Here is a 21855-nt window from a genome sequence, read left to right on the forward strand (position 1 = left end):
TTTGTTTTTGTTGATTCTGCTGAAGATCAGATGGTTATAGGTGTGCAGCTTTACTTCTAGGCTCTCTATCCCATTACATTGGTTTATGTGTCTGTTTTCATACAGACACAAAGGAAGAAAGTACCCTGCTATTTTGGCTACTGCAGTCTTATAGTACAGTTTGAAGTTGAGTAATGTGATGGCTACAACTTTGTTCTTTATGCTTAAGATTGCTTTGGCTTTTAAGGCTCTTTTTTGGTTCCATGTGAATTTTAAAATAGTTTTTCCTAATTCTGTGAAGCACATCATTTATAGTTTGATAGAAATAACATTGAACTTGCAAATTTCTTTGGACAGTATGGCCATTTTAATAATACTGATTCTTCCAATCCATGAGCATGGAATGATTTTTCATTTGTTTGTGTCATTTCTGATTGCTCTGAGCAGTGTTTTGTAATTTTCACTATAGAGCTCTTTCACCTCCATGGTTAACTGTAGTCCTGGGTACTCTACTTTTTTTGTGGCCATTGTGAATAGGAATGCGTTCTTGATTTGGCTCTCAGCTTAGATATTGTTGGTATACAGAAATACTACTAATTTTCGCATATTGATTTGGTATCCTGAAACAGCTGAAATTGTTTAACAGATCTGGGAGCTTTTGGTCAGGCACTATGGGGTTTTCTAGGTGTATAATCATATCATCTACAAAGAGAGATAGCTTGACTTCCTCTTTTCCTGTTTGGGTGTCTTTTATTTCTTTCTCTTGCCTGATTGCTCTGGCTAGGACTTCCAGAACTATGTTTAATAAGAGTGATGAGAGTGGAAATCCTTTTCTTGTTCTGGTTCTCAAAAGGAATGCTTCCAGCTTTTGCTCATTTAATATGATACTTCAAGCTTTTGCTCATTGAGTTTGTCATACATGCCTCTTATTATTTTGGAGTATGTTCCTTCAATGCATAGTTTGTTGAGGGTTTTTAACATGAAGGGATGCTGAATTTTATTACAAACCTTTTCTGCATCCATTGAGATGAACATGTGCTTTGCTTTTAGTTCTATTTATGCAGTGAATCATATTTATTGATTTGCATATGTTGAGTCAAACTTGGTGATGTCCCCTTTAGAGTAATCAACTTACACTTAAGTCCCCATGAGCAAGTCGGGTGGCCAAAAAGACACACTGGCATGTGCAGAAATACCCAGCATGTTCTCACACACACACACGTGTGTCAAGGAGAAGTGGTTTAAAGCCTAGCTGTTGGAGGAAAGAAGTAAACAAACATGAAGCCTCACCCTGATGCCCTCTCGACTTTCCTATAGGCTTAATCATCTTTCGATATATGCTAATCTTTATTTTGGTTTTCTAGATAAGCCCCTAGACAGACTTTGTGCTGATTAGATGCTGGCTGTTGTAGAGATTGCATACAGACGCTTTGAGGGCTTGGGACTCTTTTTTCTCTCTTCCTCCACCCACGGTAATAGTTCCCTGTTTGACTACAGAGACCTCATTGTCCTCACCAACGTTTTTTCTCTCACCACAGCTGCTCTTTATTGTTGTTTCATTGGAAGGCAGGTGGATTGGCCCACAAAAGTACTGCAAACAAATTGATCTCACCTTAATTAAATATTTTGATATTTGCCAAGTTGCAACTGGGGATTTTTTTTCTCCTAGAGTGAATTCTTTAGGAGAAACCCAAAGGAAGAAAGTAAAAATTCACCTAATAAAATGTAATGCATTTTCTTTCTCCCCCTCAGGCTTCCTTAAAACTTATTCTCACAGGAATTTTATGCACATACACAAATACACATACAGAGAAATACATATTAATATATTATAGGATGTATATAACATATGTACATATACATACACACATGTACATACAGAACTTCTCAATAAATATTGCCTTTTTAAATTGCAAAATACACATAACAAAATTTACCATCTTAACAATTTTTGAAGATACCATTCAGTGGTGTAAAGTACATTCACATGGTTGTGTGCACTTGTTCATCTGTATCTTCTGATTTTGGGGTCAATAAACCATTTTGAATTTTGATCACATCAGCCAATGTATTAGCTATTCCTCCCATACTCGCATGATTTGTAAGTGTCATCGTGCTTCTATATCTTTGTCTAAAGTGAGGGTGAAAATAATTAAAAGAACAGATCTAAAGAGAAAGGAGATTGAGACAGGTTCATATGAATCTATTAATCCACATTCCCTGATGGATGCTTTAGCCTAATGCAATTGACTGATTTCCATTTTTAATGCAGATAATCTCTATCTCTGAGAAACCTCTATTCTTGTTGCAATTTCATTTTCCCAGACATTTACTTGTATGAATGTTTCATATTCACAGTGACTGAAATATTCAAAGCAAATTTCTCCCAATGAGTTTCCTTTCCCACCTATGGCACCATCAGTACCTCCCATCTTGTCTTGAAGTATTGTAGTCATTTTAACTCTTTTTTTCTTTCTTTCCTTATATCCAGTGTGGCACTAAGTACCTTGGCTCAGTGATTATCAGCACTTTTTATATCACAGCCTGTGCAAGGAGTGATGATATTTTATCAGTTGGGTAAGCAAAAAAATTCTAGTTGCATATTGAAGGGAACTAGTTACTCCATGTAGGTTAGGACGTTCCCCACAGTCCCCAAGGCCTTAGTGAATCAATCTCAACTCATTTATAATACCTGGACATACAGGCTGTGAAGCTCAAATTTAATTCATTCTTTCTTCAAAATATCTCTCATGCCTTTTTATTTCCATCTATGCACTTAATATCTTCAGCAAGCCTGTCATCTCATGCTTAGATTATTGTAACTGCTCCCAACTACCTTCCTTGCCTTTTCCCTCAATTTATCTTTTGTGGAGCCTCTGGCTAATCTTCCTAACTACTGTTTTGGGCACAAGCCTACAGTTATTTCCAGTTACCGACGACAGTCAAACCCAAATTCTTTTGTCAGGATTTCAAGGAAAATAGGTTATGTGGGCCCAACTTACTTGTTAAACTTGCTTCCTACTATTTACTTCATCAACCTGTACTCAAGTTAAATTCACTTACTCTGCCTGCCACCACCACCATTACATTTCTTATATTTGTGCAACTTGCAGAAGATCCTGGTGGCAGTAATGGATAGTCACAACTATTTGAGTAGTCTTGTAGTCTTAAGTGCCTGCTATGTGTTAAGCCTTGTGCCAATCTTCATAGCAACCTTACATTAGCTAATATCTCCTTTTTATAGATGACAACATTGAAACTCAGGTCAAGCAATTTGGCCATGGATAAAAACTGGTTAAGCAACATAGAGCTAAGACTTCAGATCTCAGCCTCCTTATTCAATGTGAGCTCAGCTTCCTCTGAATTTACAACATTTCTTTCTAGTCTTTTAATTTGCCAGTTGATAACTTGCTATCTTGTGATGAATCTTTGATTGTTCCTGGTTTTTCCCTGATTCTTCCACTGTTACGTAGCTGCCTGCATCTTTGTCTTCATCTTTTAAAACACTTGACTGTAAAATCTGTATCCCCTACAATTTTTAGGTGTTGCTATATCTCTAGGGATATGACATCTCAATTTGTGATATTTTTCCAAACCACTGTAGTTCCTCTGGCCACATGTGCAACATCACACTATCTGCCAAAAATTGGATCTACATTAATGGCCTATATTTTCTGCATTTGCTTTCACTCCTTTGCCAAAGTTATTGAATACCTTAATTTTCCAATTCATAAGTTATTATATTATCAAAAACCTTAATGCCTCCTTTAGTCTATTAAAGTCCAAAACATCCAGCAGGTTTTCCAAGACATTCTGGTCTCTTGAAATTAGAGATTTACTCCCATAAACCTTCTAGCGATTATTTTCAAATTTATCTTCAACTTCAAAGCAAAGGAAATAGTGTGTTAATCTTCCCATTAACCCAGGTTTGAACCTTAATAACAATTTAATATAAGGCATCTTTTAAAATATTGTGGCACCTAGAATTTATTTAGCATCTGAGAGATTTAGAAAACTAAAAGATATCATAGAGTCCTGGTCCTGTGCTGTCCAATATGGTAGCCACGAGCCACATGTGGCTGTTTAAATTTTAAATAACTAAAAGTAAATTAAATTAATAGCTTAGTTCCTCAATTGCACAGTTCAGGTACTCAAAAGTGAAATGTGGTCACTGGCTACCACACTGAACCACACCAAAATAGAACATCTCTATCACTATAAAATTTCTACTGCACAGTACTGCTCTAGAAGCTTATCAACAGTTTTGTTGAGAAATATAGAAGATGTATGATTTCATTTACGGCAGCTGATGATTCATCATTTGTTCACTCAGTACAGCACCTAGCACCAAATACATGCTCAAAAAATGCTTAACGTGTGTTTGTACAATAAAAATGGCAGCTGCTATATATCTACTCAGGTGTCTAGCATCATAATACAAAAGAAAGTAACGATTTTATCAACAAGAAGAGAAACAAAGTAGTCTACACTTTATGGATTCTGCTAAATTCATGAAGTTGCTAAATGAAAACCTGTAGCAAATTGTTGACACTCCCTCTGTCCCTGCTTGGACAACTGTGGATGACATCTGCATCAAATCAGTCAAGAGTTATTTATTTTTGAAATGTGTGCTGACCCCTTTCTAAGCCCAAAGGGTAAAAATGTCACCTTTGTTCATTTCTCAAGAAAAATATTTTTAAGATCTTGTATTGACCGTGAAAGAGAAAAAGCTGAACTGAATTTCCTTGAGGTGTTATCTGCTGTTTTCTCTTCATCTCAAGCTTTCTGACAGTCATCATTTCTTGCTTCCATTGCTAGTTCTAGTGTGAACAGGAAACAATCCCACTACCCCACAAGCTACATTGGCCTCTTTTATTCCAGGGAATTTTAATTGATTATTGAGTTTGTATTTATAAACTGTGTGATTTTTTAAATTATTATACTTTAAGTTCTGGGATACATGTGCAAAACCTGCAGGTTTGTTACATAGGTATACACGTGCCATGGTGGTTTGCTGCACCCATCAACCCGTCATCTAAGTTTTAAGCCCTGTATGCATTAGGTATTTGTCCTAGTGCTATCCCTCCCCTTGCTCCCTACTCCCTCCCTGACAGGCCCCAGTGTGTAATGTTCCCCTCCCTGTGTCCATGTGTTCTCATTGTTCAATTCCCACTTGTGAGTAAGAACATGCAGTGTTTGGTTTTCTGTTCCTGTGGTAGTTTGCTGAGAATGATGGTTTCCAGCTTCCTTTATGACCCTACAAACGACATGAACTCATTCTTTTTTTGTGGTTGCATAGTATTCCACAGTGTATATGTGCCATATTTTCTTTTCCAGTCTATCATTGATGGGCATTTGGGTTGGTTCCAAGTCTTTGCTATTGTAAATAGTGCTGCAATAAACATACGTGTGCATGTGTCTTTATAGTAGAATGATTTACATTCCTTTGGGTATATATCCAGTAATGGGATTGCTGGGTCAAATAGTATTTCTGGTTCTAGATCCTTGAGGAATCGCCACCCTGTCTTCCACGTCTGTGTGATTTTTAATTGCCTCTTTGTATTTCAAGAACTGAGCTCCTTGACACAATAGGACCATTTGATTAAATCTATAATCACATTGCCCAGGATATGGGCTCCACAGAAAACAATCATAAATACTTTTATATTTATAAATTAACAAACATTCACAAATGTGTGTCCCTGCCTGGATATAAGCATTTTAAGGGTTAGTAATATTTTAATAAAAACACAAATACAATTAAAAAACAAACACAGCCTAGATGAGTGACCTTTTCTCACACTCTTCATGGTTCCATGCAAAATCAGCCTTGCTGACACATGTGCTGTGGTGATGGGGCAGTGACTATGGAACTAAGTGGAAGATGCTGTTTAAAGACCTAGAAAAGAGCCAGATATCATGCATATGGAGTTCACAGTTAGTTTACTTAAAGAGTTAGCCACAGATAACAGTAAACCCCACCTAAGCTAGACAAAGGCCAGAGCAATGGTTCTCAAAATGTCATCCAAAGAAGCCTGGGAATCACCAAGTCCCTTTCAGGCAATCCACAATGTCAAAACCACCTACGCAATAATACTACTGTTTACTTGTCGTTTGCGTTATCACTTTCTCATGAGTTCTTAGCGGAGTTTTCTAGACACTACATAATTATCTGAAAAGGCTATTAAGATATTCTTCCCTTTTCCAACTACATATCTGCATGAGACCCTATCTTTATATATTTCAATCAAAACGATATGCCATAACAGAGTGAATGCAGAGCACACATCAGGATACAGCTGTTTTCTATTATGCCAGATATTAAAGACATTTGCAAAAATGTGAAACAATTCCATGCCTCTCCCTAAAAGTTTTGTTTTAGAAAATATATTTTTCATAAAAGTTTTATGTTAATATGTACTGATTTATTGTTATTTTAAATGTATTAATAAGTAAAGTTTTCTCAGTTATTGCCAATGTTAACAAAAGCACTTTGGGATTTGCCAATGATTCTTAAGCATTCAGTGGTCTTGAAACCAAAGAGTTGAGAACCACTGCTCTAGAAGATGGTGAATACAAATATAAAACAACTGGACTCCTAAGCAATGATCAACTGAAGAAAGAATAAAGCAAATAGAACCCTGTTTCTAAGCTGGCCAGGAGACTGTGCTAAGGATGCTCACGATGGTTCTTCATGCAGTCAGCTAATTACTCGCAGCTTTTTGGAGGCTACGTTAAGTCTTACTTCCTTCTCATAAACCAAACCATTTATTTGCCCAGCCAAATATTTGATAGCTCTTTCTAGTTGCATAAAAATGTTTAAAAATAAAATGTTTATGCTAAAATGTCACACTTACAATGGCTTTAAATGAGCATTTAATTTCAATTTGAGAGGAGGGTGGAGTCTGTTGGTAGCCTGAATACTGTTTCTGAGACCTGCTGCACATCTGTGGGTTATTGTAAAGAGAATGGCTAGACTGGTGCCCAGAGCCGCCCTGACTCATCTTCCTGGTGGCTTATTCATTTCTTTAGTTTCATGTGACTTATATTTTTAGGCAATATGGGCTCCTGATGCCAGAAAAGTTTATTTGAAATCTTCTTTTGTTGTACAAACATGAAATGTTCATTTTGATCAAAGCTGACTACCAAAGGAGATTGGTATGCATGTGTGAATGTGTATGTGTGCATGCATGCTCTGAAAATAATATCTCTCTGTCTTGCTCTTTCAGTCACTCTTACCTTCGGCTCAGAGAAAGTTCATCATTGTTCATTGCTCTACACTGACCTATTTCTCAAGAGCTCAGAGCTAAGATACACAGTTTGATGATATACTATTCTTCCGCATCCCTGCAGCTTCCCTTCTGTCTTAAACATGCTTGCAGTCACATTTTTTTTAAGTCCCATCACTATGTAAAAATGTATTATTACTTCAGTGTGTCAGCCTTACCTAGACACCACTTCAAAGGCATTATCCACAAGGCTGATGTTGGCACTGCAGTCTAATGTCCAAAACCCAAATGGACAGGGTGCAGCTGAGAATTGCTGACTCAATGGGAACTTAAACTTCTCTATCTCAGTTCTCCCCTCTGAGGAAGAGAAATAGCTCTCTGTACCTCTGTTCACCTCCTAGCCACATAAAATTTTGAGAAATAATTAGCATATGAGCACCTCTTTTTTAGCACTCTTTCTCCCATTGCTTACACTAATCTCCTGGTCTGTCAGCCCACAAAATCCTACCCATTCTTCAAGTAGCATTTCAGGAGCACTCCAATGTGTAATAATTTCTCATGACTGGGCTATTTATTTGATGCTTTAAATATACTACCCTGTAGTTGTCATTGTAGTAGGAATTTTCCAGAAATATATCACGTGTTTTTCCAAATAGCCTCGGGTTTCTTGAGAGATATTTTTCTTATTCAACTTTGACCACAGTACCTAACAGAAAATTTTTTAACCCAAAAGGTACTCGGTACATTTCGGGAGAAGAGATTAGCTAACCATTTATTTTGTGCTTGCCATGTGCCAAGAACTGTGCCAGGTGCTTTTGAATATGTTCACTAATTTAATTCATGGACTTGAGGCAGGAAATGGGGACATGACTTGTCCAAAGTAACATAGAAATCCCAGGACAACAGCAGCTGAAGCTGGTGGCTTGAGCTCTTTCGCTCTGAGCTAAGTACTTTTTCCTATTCCCTCAGACTGCCTCCCTGAATAAATACGTCTTGATTAATAGTTCTTCCTCCTCATTATCTTTATTTCTTCCTCCTTTTTCTAATCAATATTAATATTATGATATAACACTTTAGTATAGTTTCCTTTTCAAATGAAAAGATGTTTGCACAAGATTATGCTCCATTTTTGTTATGGTTGGCCTGGGACCACCAGCCATTCCATTCATTCTACTAATATTATATGGAGATGTATGTGTGTGTATATGTGTGTGACATGTGTTTATACATGTATAAACACACACATACATGTGTATGTGTGCACACATATACATACACATACATCTACATATATGTTAGTATACACACATATGCTGTACAAATATTAGTATACACACACACACATGTGCTGTACAAATTACCATAAATTTAGTGGGTGGCTTAAAGCAACACAATTTATTATCTAATAGGTCTGGAGGTCAGAAGTCTGAAATGAGTCTCTGAGGTGTGAGAAGAGCTGTGCTTCCTCTGGAAGTTCAGGGGGAGGCTCCGTTTCTTTGCCTCTCCAGCTTCCAGAGGCTGCCTGCATTCCTCGGCTCATGGCCTTATTCCATCTTGAAAGCCAACAACAGTTGATCAAGTCTTTCTCAGCTGCATCACTCTGACACTGGCCCTCCTGCCGTCTCCTTCCACGTATAACAACCCTATGGTTACTTGGGTCCTCCCAAAATAATCCAGAGTAATCCTCTCATTTTAAGATTCTTAATTGCTTTCCTGCAAATTCCCCTTTGCCAAATAAGGTAGCATATTTGCAGTTCCTGGGATAGGGAGGTGGACATCTTTTGGGAGGTGGGACATTATTTTGCCTACCTCACATTAGGATGAGTTTATTTATGTTGGAAGCAGTATAAAGTATTTCAGAGATTCCCACTCTTGATTGCCAATTTGAATCATCTGTGAGCTCTGAAGAATACAGATACCCAGGAACCTCACCCAAGTGCTTTGATTTAATTGAACCACACGGGCCTGGCCATCAGAATTTGGTAAAATTACCCCTCGGGGTTATTCTATTGTGAAGCCTTGTGAAGCCAGCTTTTAGAATCACGGGGTGTATTTAACAAATTGGATCTGGGCCATTATACAGACTTAAGTTTCAGGACCTCTTCTGCCTTTTAGGCAACTAACTTGATCTCTCTAAACTTGAGTGCCCTTCTCTATAAAATGGGCATAATGATCACCTTGGCAATATTATGAGGATTAAACTAGACAATCTATATAAATTCTGCACACTTTGCCTGGAATATGTTAATCCCACAATAAAGGTAGCTATCAATTATTATGTAACCTTCATACAGCAGGTCAGATCATATCCCTAAGTTAAGGCAGGCATACATGTCAAAAGTGAATATCAAAGGATGTACCCCAACTCACCCACCTTGGTCAGACTTAAAGTTTAGAGTTTCAACTAACTCCACAAATGGTTACAGTTCACTTGAGTTACTAGTTTCCACTGTCATTTTATTCAAGTCTGGACAATGGCTGATTTCTCCTCAGGTTTTCTTCTTTTATAGTCACTCTGTTCACACTGCAGAGAATGAGTGTATATAACAAATTAGCTTAGCATTTTGTGCAAGCAGCTTCTCTGCGTTTCTCCACCTGGGTAATGGCGGACATCAGTCCCATCCCAACAAGCTCAAAAGCCTACTGTGTTTTACATGGATCCCTTAGTAAGGGATGTCAGGCAGGCCGCTGTCTTCTGCAAGACTCACCCACTGTTCCCTGGGTCCTGAGTCCCAGGCTCCTTCTGATAGCCCCAGTTCCATTCTGGCCAATAAGTCAGGACATTCAATCAGGACAGACACCAGTCATAGGATCGCAGATATACTCTTCACATAGAGAGAGGAGGTCGTCTGCTACCATACAACAAGCCTTGTTACTATCTCATTTTACTTCCACGTATTGCAAAAAATCATAGTGGACAAAAGAACCATCCTAATTTTACAGTGAGAGAAAGCTGTATTTAGGTAAAAATCCCAAAGGGGCCATCAACTGTAACATTCTAATTGTGTTTTAAAATTTACTAGCTTCCAGAAACAAAACAGAGGAAAGATTACATCATAAGTCAGAGATCTTGCTTTATTAGCTTTCACAGTAAGAAAAAAAAAGGAATGGAAGTTTATATATAAGAAAGATGTTGTACTTTTTTGGCTTGATTTTCTTTTGCTAACCTCTTTCTTTAACCACTGGGGAATTATGGGGAAATATAGTATTAAAAAATGTTAGCCTTGGTGATTTAAAATTAAAATCTGTGGGCCAGGCACAGTGGCGTGTGAGCCACTGCATGTAAGCCGCTAGGCCTGGCCCACAGATTTTAATTTTAAATCACCCCCCACTTTGGGAGGCTGAGCGGGCAGATCACAAGGTCAGGAGGTTGAGACCAGCCTGGCCAATATGGTGAAATCCTGGCTCTACTAATAAATTAACCGGGCATGGTGGCAGGCACCTGTAGTCCCAGCTACTCAGGAGGCTGAGGCAGGAGAATCACTTGAACCCGGGAGGCAGAGGTTGCAGTGAGCCAAGATTGCACCATTGCAGTCTAGCCTGGGTAACAAGAGCAAAATTCCATCACAATAAATAAATAAATAAATAAATAAATAATAAAATCTGTGATTCCTAATATTCAACGGTATTCAAGAAAACTGGAGGCTTATGGTTTTACTTCTACTTCCTTCAGTTCTGGAAAGAAACTGACAGCACATTACTGCAGGTGACAACTTTTCCAAAGTCAGTATGCCCATGGCACAAAATATCTGTAGCTATCTTTGTCCCCTGAGGGGTAGACACGTTTTGATTTGTTTGTTTTGAGAAATTTCACAAATAGAGAAAACAGAATATATAAGAAACAACAACGTATTCATCACCAAGAATTGGCCAAGATTTTGTCATCTTTGCTTTAAGTCTTTTTAATATGAAAAGAATAAACAATATATATCAAGTTGAAATTCAGTCATCATTCTTCCTGAGGCCTATTTCTCACCACTGCTTCCCAAAGACAGTCTCTGTCATGATTTCATTGTGTTTCCTTTGAGGTTACTTCTTTGTCTACCAACCAAATGTAGTTCTATTCATCCTGATTTGTATGGCCAGGTCCCCACATGTCAGAAAGTGAAAATAATACTACTGCTCTGGTTAAAAGTTATCCTTTGCCTCTGAGTCTTTCACCTCTTATTCCAATCTGATGATTGATCTTAGAGAGATGCACTGGGCTTTATATGTGTGTCAAGAATGGAAACAGCTCATATTGGTTTTTCCAAGCCTTCTGTTCCCTAGTTCCCAGTTAGCTCTCTCAAAGCGAACGGTCTTCCCAAGTGAAAAACATTTTAGGTCAATCTGATGGGATTCAAGAGAAACAATTCTATAAAGAGAACCAGGGGGAGAATTTCAAAGGCTCATGACTCGTTGAGGCCTGATGAAGGAAAGCCTTATACGTGCTATTAAGGAGTTCAGTTTTTTCTATCATGGATTTCAAATCAAATGCCTATTGGAGTCAGGCAGGTGACCTCAGTGAGGGAAGCCATTATAGCAAACTACGGAGGCTTTTCAGAGCTCCAGTAATTTGTTGCATCAGAGAATCAGACTTTCTTGAAAAGCTAGAAGTCTATATGGTTACATGAAATCACTCTAGTGTTTCCATTTTTTTCATTTTTAAAAATTAAAATCTAAAGAAAAGCTTAAACAATAATACAGCACATTCTACAACCCCTTCACCGAAATTTACCCAAATTGTTAATGTTTTGCCACATTGTGTGTGTGTATAAATTATTTCCTAAGTCATCTGAATATAAGTTGTGCAAATGACAATTCATTCTTACATATCTTAGCACCTCCTATGAATAAGGACATTCTCTAGTTTAACCATAATACTATTGTCATCCCCTATGAAAACTAATAATCTTATACCATCTAATTTCCCATACTGAAATTTCTCCAGTTGTGCCAAAATTATATTATCAACTTTTTTTGTTCAAACCAGAATCCAACCAAGAGTTATGTATTACACTGATTTTTACATCTCTTTGGTATCTTTTAATTTGGACAAATTTCTCCATCAATTTACATTTTCCCAAACTACTTTTAATTGATTTATATGAATGTATGTGCATGTGTGTATGAACTTATATCAACGTATATGTGTATGTACACACAGAGATGGAACAAAACAGGTGTGAAGACCAGTTTTAGGCTGTGGGTTGTATTATCTGCACCCAGATATAGTCTATCAAAAGTTCCACAGACAAAAGTGTAGTCAATATAGATTTTGCCTCAGTACATATTAGTATGTTTTCTTACCAGGCATGGGAAGATAAGAGATAAAGAATCCCTTCTTTCATTGACATTTATTGAGGCCCTGAGCACCTGATGCTGTACTAAACTCTAAGAATGACAGATGAAAGTCACTTGGAGGAGGAACCAGTTACAAATGCAGTTTACTAGTTGCCACCCTAAAGCTACAAAATCTGGAATCTGCACTTTAAGAGTCTCCTATGGTTATTCTTATGAACGCTAAAGTTTGAGAACTACTATTCTAAAGGCACACAGGAAAATTAAGAAGTGAACTCTACCGCTGACAAGATCTAGTACAACCAAGATGTAAAATGCTATCATACGATGCAATACATACTTTGAGAGGGTCAGAGGAGGCTTTGGTGGTGGAGGTGAAATTCGAGCTGGGTTTGAAAAAGCGTGGATTAGCAAAGGGTAAGACGATGGGGAAGAAGACATGCAGTAAGAGAAGCAGAAGCAATGCCACAGGCGAATAAAGAGGTGGTAAGGTCTGATGAAGGAAACCCTTGTTTGTACTCTTTTTTTTTTTTTGAGACAGAGTCTCGCTCTGTCGCCAGGCACGAGGCTGGAGTGCAGTGGCGCAAGCTCTGCTCACTGCAACCTCTGCCTCCCGGGTTCAAGCAATTCTCCTGCCTCCCGAGCAGCCGGGACTGCAGACGCACACCACCACACCCAGCCAATTTTGTATATTTTAGTAGAGACGGGGTTTCACTATGTTGGCCAGGATTGTCTTGATCTCTTGACCTTGTGATCTACCCGTCTCGGCCTCCCAAAGTGGTATGTACTCTTAAAGAGTTGATTTTTTTTCCTAAAAGTTTGGAGAGCTAGTGAAAGGCTTAAGCAAACATCGTCCAGTTGATCACAGGAAGATCATGTTGACAGTGCTGCAAAGAAAGGATTAGAAGCAGAACAATTCCATAAGAAGCCATTGCAGTTAAAGAGGCAGGAAGTGATGAAGGTAGTGCACTGAGACAGGAGGGAAAAGCCTGGCTTCAAACAACACTTGGGAGACAGGAGCAACAGGACATGCGGATTAGACATGAGCGTGCGAGTCAGAGAAAGGAGTCTAAAGCTGATCCTCAGCTCACATTTCAGTCTTGTGTAGATGGTGCCTGCTGGACATTCATTATACATAAGGGACATTTCCACCTGAATGTCCAACAGGTGACATCTACACAATACTGAAATGTGGCTACAGAAGGTGGCTACATAACGGACATTTCCACCTGAATGTCTAACAGGCAGGAGAGCAATAAAGAGAGATTCAGAAATGTGCACCAGGGACCCATGAGAGGCCTGCAGCCGGGACAAAATGCTGTGATGAAACAAGCCTTGGATCAGACTGTGGGCTTGGTACACACTTGCATGCTGAACAAAGGAACTTGTTAACGCTATTAAAAAAGTGGAACCAACCAGTGGTGAGCACTGTAGTTTTGTTGAAAAATCCCTGTATGCTTTGCCTACTTCTAGTGCCATGATTTTCTCCGTCCACTCTTTTTATCAGTTGCCTCCAAAATAAAGTGAATATCTCAGGAGGAGGGTTCAAGACACAGCTCATTGGGCATGAAGAGAAATTGTCAGAAATCCTATATTTTAAAAATCTCTTTTATTTTCTATTTTTGTTTGTATTTTATAATGGTTAAGTATATTCATAATGTAATACATGTGTTTGGGCACTGAGTGATTTCTGACAACAGACAATGAGCTCACTAGAGGAATACACACCTTTAATGAACTGTGATCAAGATGTGATTGGCTTAAAGACAGAGCTCTTGACAACCCAGCATATATTGGCAGGGCAACCACAAGCTTCCAAAAGGCATGGACTCATAGGAGCTTCATCTGCTGCTCATTAGTCTGGAGCAGTGGCGAAGCCTGGGAAGCCACTCCCTTGGTGAGCAAGCAGAAGGTGGCAGCCCTTTCCCATCCATCTTCACAGGACACCCAATCCCTGTAGTAAGGGAAACCCTCAGGACTGTGCTAAAGGCTGGTTGGAGGACAAATCATTTCACTTTAAAACCTATTCATGATTTGTTTTCTGAGTAAGTCACTGGAGGATTTTTTTTTTTTTTTTGACGGTGTCTGGCTCTGTCGCCAGGCTAGAGTGCAGTGGTGCAATCTCTGCTCACTGCAACCTCCGCCTCCCGGGTTCAAGCAATTCTCTTGCCTCAGCACCCCGAGTAGCTAGAACTACAGGCGCATGCCACCACGCCCAGTTAATTTTTGTATTTTTAGTAGAGACGGGGTTTCACCATGTTGGCAAGGATGGTCTCGATTTCTCGACCTCATGATCCGCCTGCCTCAGACTCCCAAAGTGCTGGGATTACAGGCGTGAGCCACCGTGCCTGGCCCACTGGAGGCTTTTAACTGGCACAGCAGAGCTGGTTTGGCCACCAGAACCAGATCGTCACCTTTCCTTGAAGGTTGGCTGGAATGGCCATCAGCACCATGCTATTTACTTCTTTGAGAATATTAATCCTATCATTTTTTTAATTGTGGGAAATATAATTGCTAATAAATACAACAATAATTAAATAATTAAATAATACAATATTTAATTTAGAGGACAGAGAAGCAAGCATATTGACAAGTGATAGGCATGAACAGGCTGACGCCTCAAAGTCGTCATTATACTGAGCAGTCTGCACGGGGTAGGGTTTCTCAACCTGGAGAAGAGGGGAGTGTGGGATGCGACAGGGACAGTAGGAAATTTGGGCTGGGTTATAAGACAGAAATTCTGATATCAGAAATGGATATTTGATATTTGGAGTAGTGAGTTGAGAATAAGCTGACCTTCTCCATCTCTACTACACCCCCCTGCAACTCTAGCTCTCTTACCTAGGGCTTTATTTCCTTGTGTTGCACAATACAGCTGCACAGGATAGGGAAATGGCAGCCTAGTTTTCATGTCCACAAAGAATGAGCTATTCATTGAGACATTCATCATTTGCTTAGAATTACTTTTGCATGGGGCGGTGGAAGCTCTAAACATTTAATAAAATATCCAGAAACACTGAGGTGTTAGCTAGGATTCTGTAGCAGATGTAAAACCAAAAACTTTATTTAAGAAGCCTTTGAATGATTTTTTTTTAATTTAATTACTCAGGTTTCCCTGTAATTTATGAAGGCCTTTAGTGAATAGCCACAAAAATAATGAAAACTTCATATTCAAATAATAACTTAATATTACATTATTGGTTTCCTTTAGAAACATAATACAAGTGATTCTTTCCAACTTCATCTTCTGTTAACACCATCTCAAGAATAATTATATGTAAAGGAAAATATGCTCCTCATATTTTTATATTTTCCTCTAAATGAAAGGGGAAAATACTAGTACATACTACACAGTGTCTTAAATGTCTTACATTAATTTGCCGGTTCAGAAATTGGTTGCATGAGCCAAAGCATGCATGAAACAGGTTTGCATTGAAAGCAATGCTTTTGCTTTTTAAAATTTTTTATTTTAAAATTAAATTAAATTAAATTTTAAATTCCAGGGTACATGTGCAGGATGTGCAGGTTTGTTACATAGGTAACCATGTGCCATGGTGGTTTGCTGCCCTTACCAACGCATCACCTGGGTCCTCAGCCCGGCATGCATTAGCTAGGTTTCCTGATGCTCTCCTTCCAACTGTCCCCCTCGGACAGGCCCCAGTGCGTGTTGTGCCCTCTTTTATTGATTATAAAACACATAACACAGAGTGACATTGGGAGAATAAACTATAATTATCAGCATCATCATCTTGCTGTAATCAAATAGTATTATTGCACAAATTTTCCTTTGTGAGTAAAGATTTTATTAAAATAGAAAAATGAGTATTTATTATTATGTATTAAGAAATGCTCAAAATAAGATAAATTTGAGCAAGTATCTATACTTCCACTTATTTTGGAAACATACCATCATGTTACTAAACTCACCATATGGCATTTTAGTTGTTTTTATTAAATCTTGAAAACTTTTCAGACACTAAGCATACATACTATTCACATCAATTGAAACTTCCAATTTTTTAAAACTTTCTAAATGTGTACATTTCTTTTCTGCTTTTTTGGAAAATGAACTTTTATAAATGTATATGCTTTTAGTATACACAGGCTGAGAGATATAAATTGCTAGGCTCACGTTTCCTTTCCTAGGACACATGCATTGAAAAAACAGCAGCAGCCCCACAAAGCAGAAAGCTGCCCTTGGCCTCTAATAAATTAATTTATTCAATGCTTATAAAGTGCCTTCTGTGTGCCAGGCAATGTACTAGAAGCTAGAAATCCAGGACAAATAAGTCACAGTTACTACCAACCCTTAAGGAACTCATGCTCTAGTGAGAAAAACAGACATGTCTCCAACAATTTAAAGAGAATACAAGAGGCCAGAGCTTGAAAGCCCTTACCCAGTCTTGTGGGAGAAAGTTCAAAAGGAGATAATATCTACACTGGGCTTTGGAGCATGAGCAGGGGTTAGCCAGGTGAAAAAGGAGAGGTGGGCAGTACATTCCACGAAGGCAGGGCATGTGGATTGCTTTGGGTAGATTGTTTTGTTTTGTTCTGGCCATCTGAGAGAGGTTGGCCGAGGGGAGAAGGAAAAAAAGTAATCCTAAATTCCAATTAGGCTTCCTTCGTGGCCCAAAATCGACTGTCCCATGTTAGGTAAGGTCTTCCTCAAATCTTCTGCCGTGACAAAGTAGGACTTGCATATTCCTGGGTATTTCCAGAGACCTTTATTCATACTTGGAGCTTAACACTCGTCACAGCATGTCATGGTTGGTTATGTAGTGTCTATCCCTATAGTGGTTATAATACTGTTTGGTTGCAGCAAAAGAGACGCAACGTAACACTGATTTTTAAAAGTTAAATGTCTTTCCTCCTGTTCCCTTATTTAGAACCATCTAGCAAAATCCAGCAATGATGGGGTTGTCTCTTCTGCCGGGGGCCAGGTCCTTCTATTTTCTAACTCTGACTCTTCCTGGAGTGTTACCTCAGTCATCATGGACCAGAAGAGCTCAGGCCCCCGCAGCATCCCAGCCAGCAGGGAGGGGAAAGCATGATAGGTCCCTCCTCTAGGGCACCACCAAGAAGCTACATAGACCCCATCTCCATAGATCCCATTGACTAAAACTTAACCATATGGCCAAATCTAACAGCAAGAGGGACTAGAAAATGTCTTTTCCTGTGTAGCTGTGGGCCAGGTAAAAAGCCAGAGATCTCTTAGGATAGAATAAGCGTCTTAAACTTTTGGCAAACTTTTTCTGCAGAGGACTAGATGTAAATATTTCAGGCCGTATACAGTCTCAGCCACATCGTCATCATTGTTATCGTCATTGTCTTCCTTAGCTTCTTCTCCCTTTTCTTACAATTCTTAAAAAATGTAAATTCTTAGCTTGAGGTCTGTAGAAGACATGCCGCAGGCCAGATTTGGCACGTGGGTCATAGTTTGCGGACCCCACTACTCTGTAAGAAGGGAAAATCATACCAGGAGAAAAGTGACCATCTCTGGCATAACGTTTGTAAGATCATAAGCCACTAAGAGGAAAAGCCTTGTCTTCTCCGTTTTGCTAGTCTTGGCAAGTGCTTGACCCACACAGAGTTTGATGTTTATGAATGAATGAGTAGAAGGAAGGTAGGGGAGGTTAATTTCACAACCACAATTTGTTAAAATCTCATTTAGTCCCAATGGTAGCCTCTGTTTTGAGGGTTTTCTTTCCTTTTCCTTTTCCTTTTCTTTCTTTTCTTTTTTCTTTTTCTGTCTTTCTTTCCCCCCCTTCCTCCCTCACTCTCTCTCTCTCTCTTTCTTCCTTCCTTTCTTTCTTTTTCTTTCTTCCCTCCCTCCCTCCCTTCCTTCCTTCCTTCCTTTTGTTTCCTTGAAACAGGATCTTGCTCTGTTAACTCATGCTGGGGAACAATGGTGGTGCAATCACAGCTCACTCGAGCCTTGCATTCCTGTGCTCAAGCAATCCTCCCACCTCAGCCTCCCAAGTGTCTGAGGCTACAGGCATGCACAATCACACTTGGCTGATTTTTGTATTTTTGTAGAGGCAGGGTCTCACCACGCTGTCAAGGCTGTTCTCAAACTCCTGGTATCAAGCAATCCTCCTGCCTCACCTTTCCAGAGTACTGAGATTACAGGCATAACCTACTATGCTCAGCCCCAATGAAAGTCTTTTAACATGGATTATCATGTAAATACTCCATTTCTTCCAGCTAAAGAATATTCTAACAGAGAGCTGACAGAGTGAGTCTAGTGAACTTTCCAGCACATGTGTGACCACCCTTCAACTGACATGGTCAGGCACCCCACTTTACCTCCTGAGCTCAGGTGCAGTTAGATTCCAAATATTCCAGATGTTCCAGTGGACCTTTCTAATTGTAAGCATCGCACCTTGGCCTCACTGCAGGCGACACCCCGGGTGTGTGGGAAGATTATGGGACCAAAGAACTTACAGCTTCTTCCTCTTGAGTAAACATTGTGGCAGGCAGGAGAACCTTGTTTTGGTTTTACTCTTTTAAATATCACATGCTTGGTGGGAATGTCAGCAGAAGTATCCAGGCTGAACAGACAGTTTTAAGTTCCCCTTTCCCCTCCTTCTTACTCAATATCCTGAGGACATAATAGAAATTTTCTTGTCTAAGTTCTGCTGGTTGGGGGAGGGAGGTGTGGCTCACTGAACCACTGCTCTGGACAAACCCCTGCCAGGCATCAGAAAGCACTGCAGTTCTTAAGTTCCACATGCAGAGCAGGTGCAACAGCCAAAAGTGAGTGGGGTCCCGGCGCTGGCCCAGGAACATCTACTAAAGCAGGCCATCCTCCCGCCTTATTCTGCAGGAGTCAGGTAACAGCTATACTAAATGTGTAAATTCTTCTTTCAAATAAATGTATAAATTTTTATGGAAGGAAAAAAGCACCACTTCCAGATTCTGACAGCACAGGCTGTGCTAGTTGAATAACTGAAGGAAATGCATGTTCTGTTGGAAAATAGCAAAAGAAATGAACATGAGACACTAAAACTCAGCCTCATTGTAGCCAAGAGGATGATAAGCAGATAAAAATGTAGCGGGGAATGTGTCTGTCACTTGCTCTTTCGTAACTGGAAATGGCCTCTCGTGTGTTCTTGTTGCAACCTCTGGTGCCACCAGTGTTAAATAATGTTTTGCAATGAAACCAGAAACAAGGTTCTATTGCCAGCAGAGCTGGGCACAGATGATTTATTTCATCCTGATTCCTGACAAACATGTGTCCGTCCTTTTGATGAGAAAGAGCAACTTTCAATTGCCTCCAAACCTTAAGATCTGGCAAGGGGCGAGGATTCATGTGAGATTTCTACACACTAAAGAAAGGGACTATACCACCGTCAACTCTATATTCTCAGAAGGAATACTGGCAAACTGAATAAATGATGACAAACAGCTGCAGATCAGCCAAGGAGGCCTTTCAAAGCAACGAGTAACTCCAAATTTTCATCAGAGCCTTTGACCCTCTTGTATACATTGCTGATTCTTCTGAAAAATTCACAAGGCCTTTTCCCTTCCTTTTAACTAGATTTTCAGTGAAGCATAAAAGGAAATGGACCTCTGACTCTACCTTCTATTAGCTGTGTGACTTTGGGAGAGCCACTTAATCTCTCTGTGTCTCAGTTTTCTCATCTGAAAATGGGGATAATAGCATAACTTATCTCATGGAGTTGTTGAGGGGATAAAACTATGTACACTTTTTGAATACTAATATAAAATAATAGATTATCAATATTCGCCATTTTCAATATTTTGGCATTAAATACAAATAATTCTGTGTGGAAAACATGGTTTTATCACCAGAAGAGCGAAATTGTGGCTGTGCTTTTCTGCCCATGCTATGAAAATGCCAGAGGAGGTTTTAGGTAGAGCAAAATATTCCCACACATGGTGAGACACACTCACTTCAAATAGTCCAATGCCTTAAGAAATTAATCATAAATGATAGGTGAGGAGGAGGAGGATAAGGTTGCTCTTTCCAATAAAACCACATGTTTTATGATGCGCCATTAAAGGTGATCATGGATATCAAAGGAGTTATGGTGCATGTGAGGCACACCATGAAAAAGTTGGCCATCTGTTTCAAAAAGGAAAGGCTAAAAAGGATTTCATTTCCCTTGAGAAATTATTCTAAAGATTGGAATCCACACTGCCTGATTATCGTGTCCATCATTTGCTTACTACCATTGGGTTTCAAATTTCCCCCAGCTTCTGCTGGAGTCCAGAGGCTTGGAAGCTGTCGCAGCTGATTTCTGGGGCAATGCTGCATCTTGGAAGTTACGGCTGCTTCATAGAGCAATCACACTGACATCTAGTGGTCCAAAAAGTAAGTGCAGGCGGTGGCTTTAAAGCTTTTACCAGCCTCAAAGTGCTTTAAAAATCACATTTTCCACCATTTATATAATATGTTAACAAGAGAGAGAGAGATCAGGGATGTAGAAATGGTATTTCTTTTTTCTGAGGTGTTACTAGAGGCTGCCTTTAAGGGAACATTTCTAAGAACAAGAGTGAACCATGGCTCGCTGGCAGGTTTAGGCTGTGATTCCAGAGGTTGAGGTTAAGACATGCTCCAGAATCAAGATCCTGAGCTTGAAGGTGGGCTCTGCCATGCACCAGCTGGGCAAGCTCCTAAATGGTTCCATGACTCCGTTTCTTTATCTGTCAAATGCGTATAACAGCAGCGTCTCCGTAGATCTGTTATGAAGTGATGACAGCATCATCACCTAACACAGCACCTGGCACGGACGGCAATCTGGGTTACCCTCTGTTCTTGTTGTGACTGTTTTTTAAGAGTAAGCTGCTGTAGAAGCTGGTACCCCACAGGTCAGGCAGCATAGCGCAGTGGAAAGCTCAGAGGATGGGCAAGGGAGAGACGAGATGTTAGCCCAGCTGTATGACCTTAGACCCCTTACCAGGTTTCTTTTCTGTAAAATGAAGGACCTTGGTTCGCTGATGTTTATTGTTTTTTTCTTTTTCTTTTTTAAATTTCTCAATTGTTGTGATTCTAAGCCTTTCACAGGCTTCCAACTGAAATTGTTCTATTTTTAAGGCCCATTGGTGTCTCCTTTCTTTTTACCAAAGCCCAGGGCCAAGCATGTCCCAGGTATTAATTATGTGGTTGCTGACTGATAAGAAGTGATTGCTAGAATGGTCTCTATTGGCCACTAGGAATAAACCAAGAATATCTTTGGGCAGGAATGAAAATCCAGTGGGAAGCTCTGGACATCAAGGAATATTTCCCTATCAGAAACTAGTCTGGGGTTTCTCTGAAAAATTTGGAAAGCTCAGTAGAGGCTTATTTTCCTGCCTCTACTAACCAGCCTCTTTAAACAGACAAGAAACCAGGAAAGCCATT

General features: G+C 39.5%; 1 protein-coding gene across 3 annotated transcripts in view; it reads left to right on the forward strand.

Annotated features, from left to right (window-relative positions):
• The window catches only part of FYB1 (FYN binding protein 1), a 172777-nt gene that overhangs the window by 34705 nt on the left and 116217 nt on the right, over window positions 1-21855 (forward strand). Inside the window, exons 1-2 of one of the 3 annotated variants that reach the window (XM_032278894.1) lie at window positions 18590-19321; window positions 20709-20826. The exons of 1 other annotated variant lie outside the window; for it this stretch is intronic. The gene's annotated coding sequence lies outside the window, so the exon portion shown is untranslated. Of the gene's footprint in view, window positions 1-18589; window positions 19322-20708; window positions 20827-21855 lie in introns of those variants that run through there. One more of the 3 variants, XM_032278893.1, reaches the window with a different exon arrangement.

This window comes from Sapajus apella, unplaced genomic scaffold (genome assembly GCF_009761245.1).
Source record: "Sapajus apella isolate SASKATOON/1434 unplaced genomic scaffold, GSC_monkey_1.0 scaffold11, whole genome shotgun sequence".
NCBI classification, from domain to species: domain Eukaryota; kingdom Metazoa; phylum Chordata; class Mammalia; order Primates; family Cebidae; genus Sapajus; species Sapajus apella.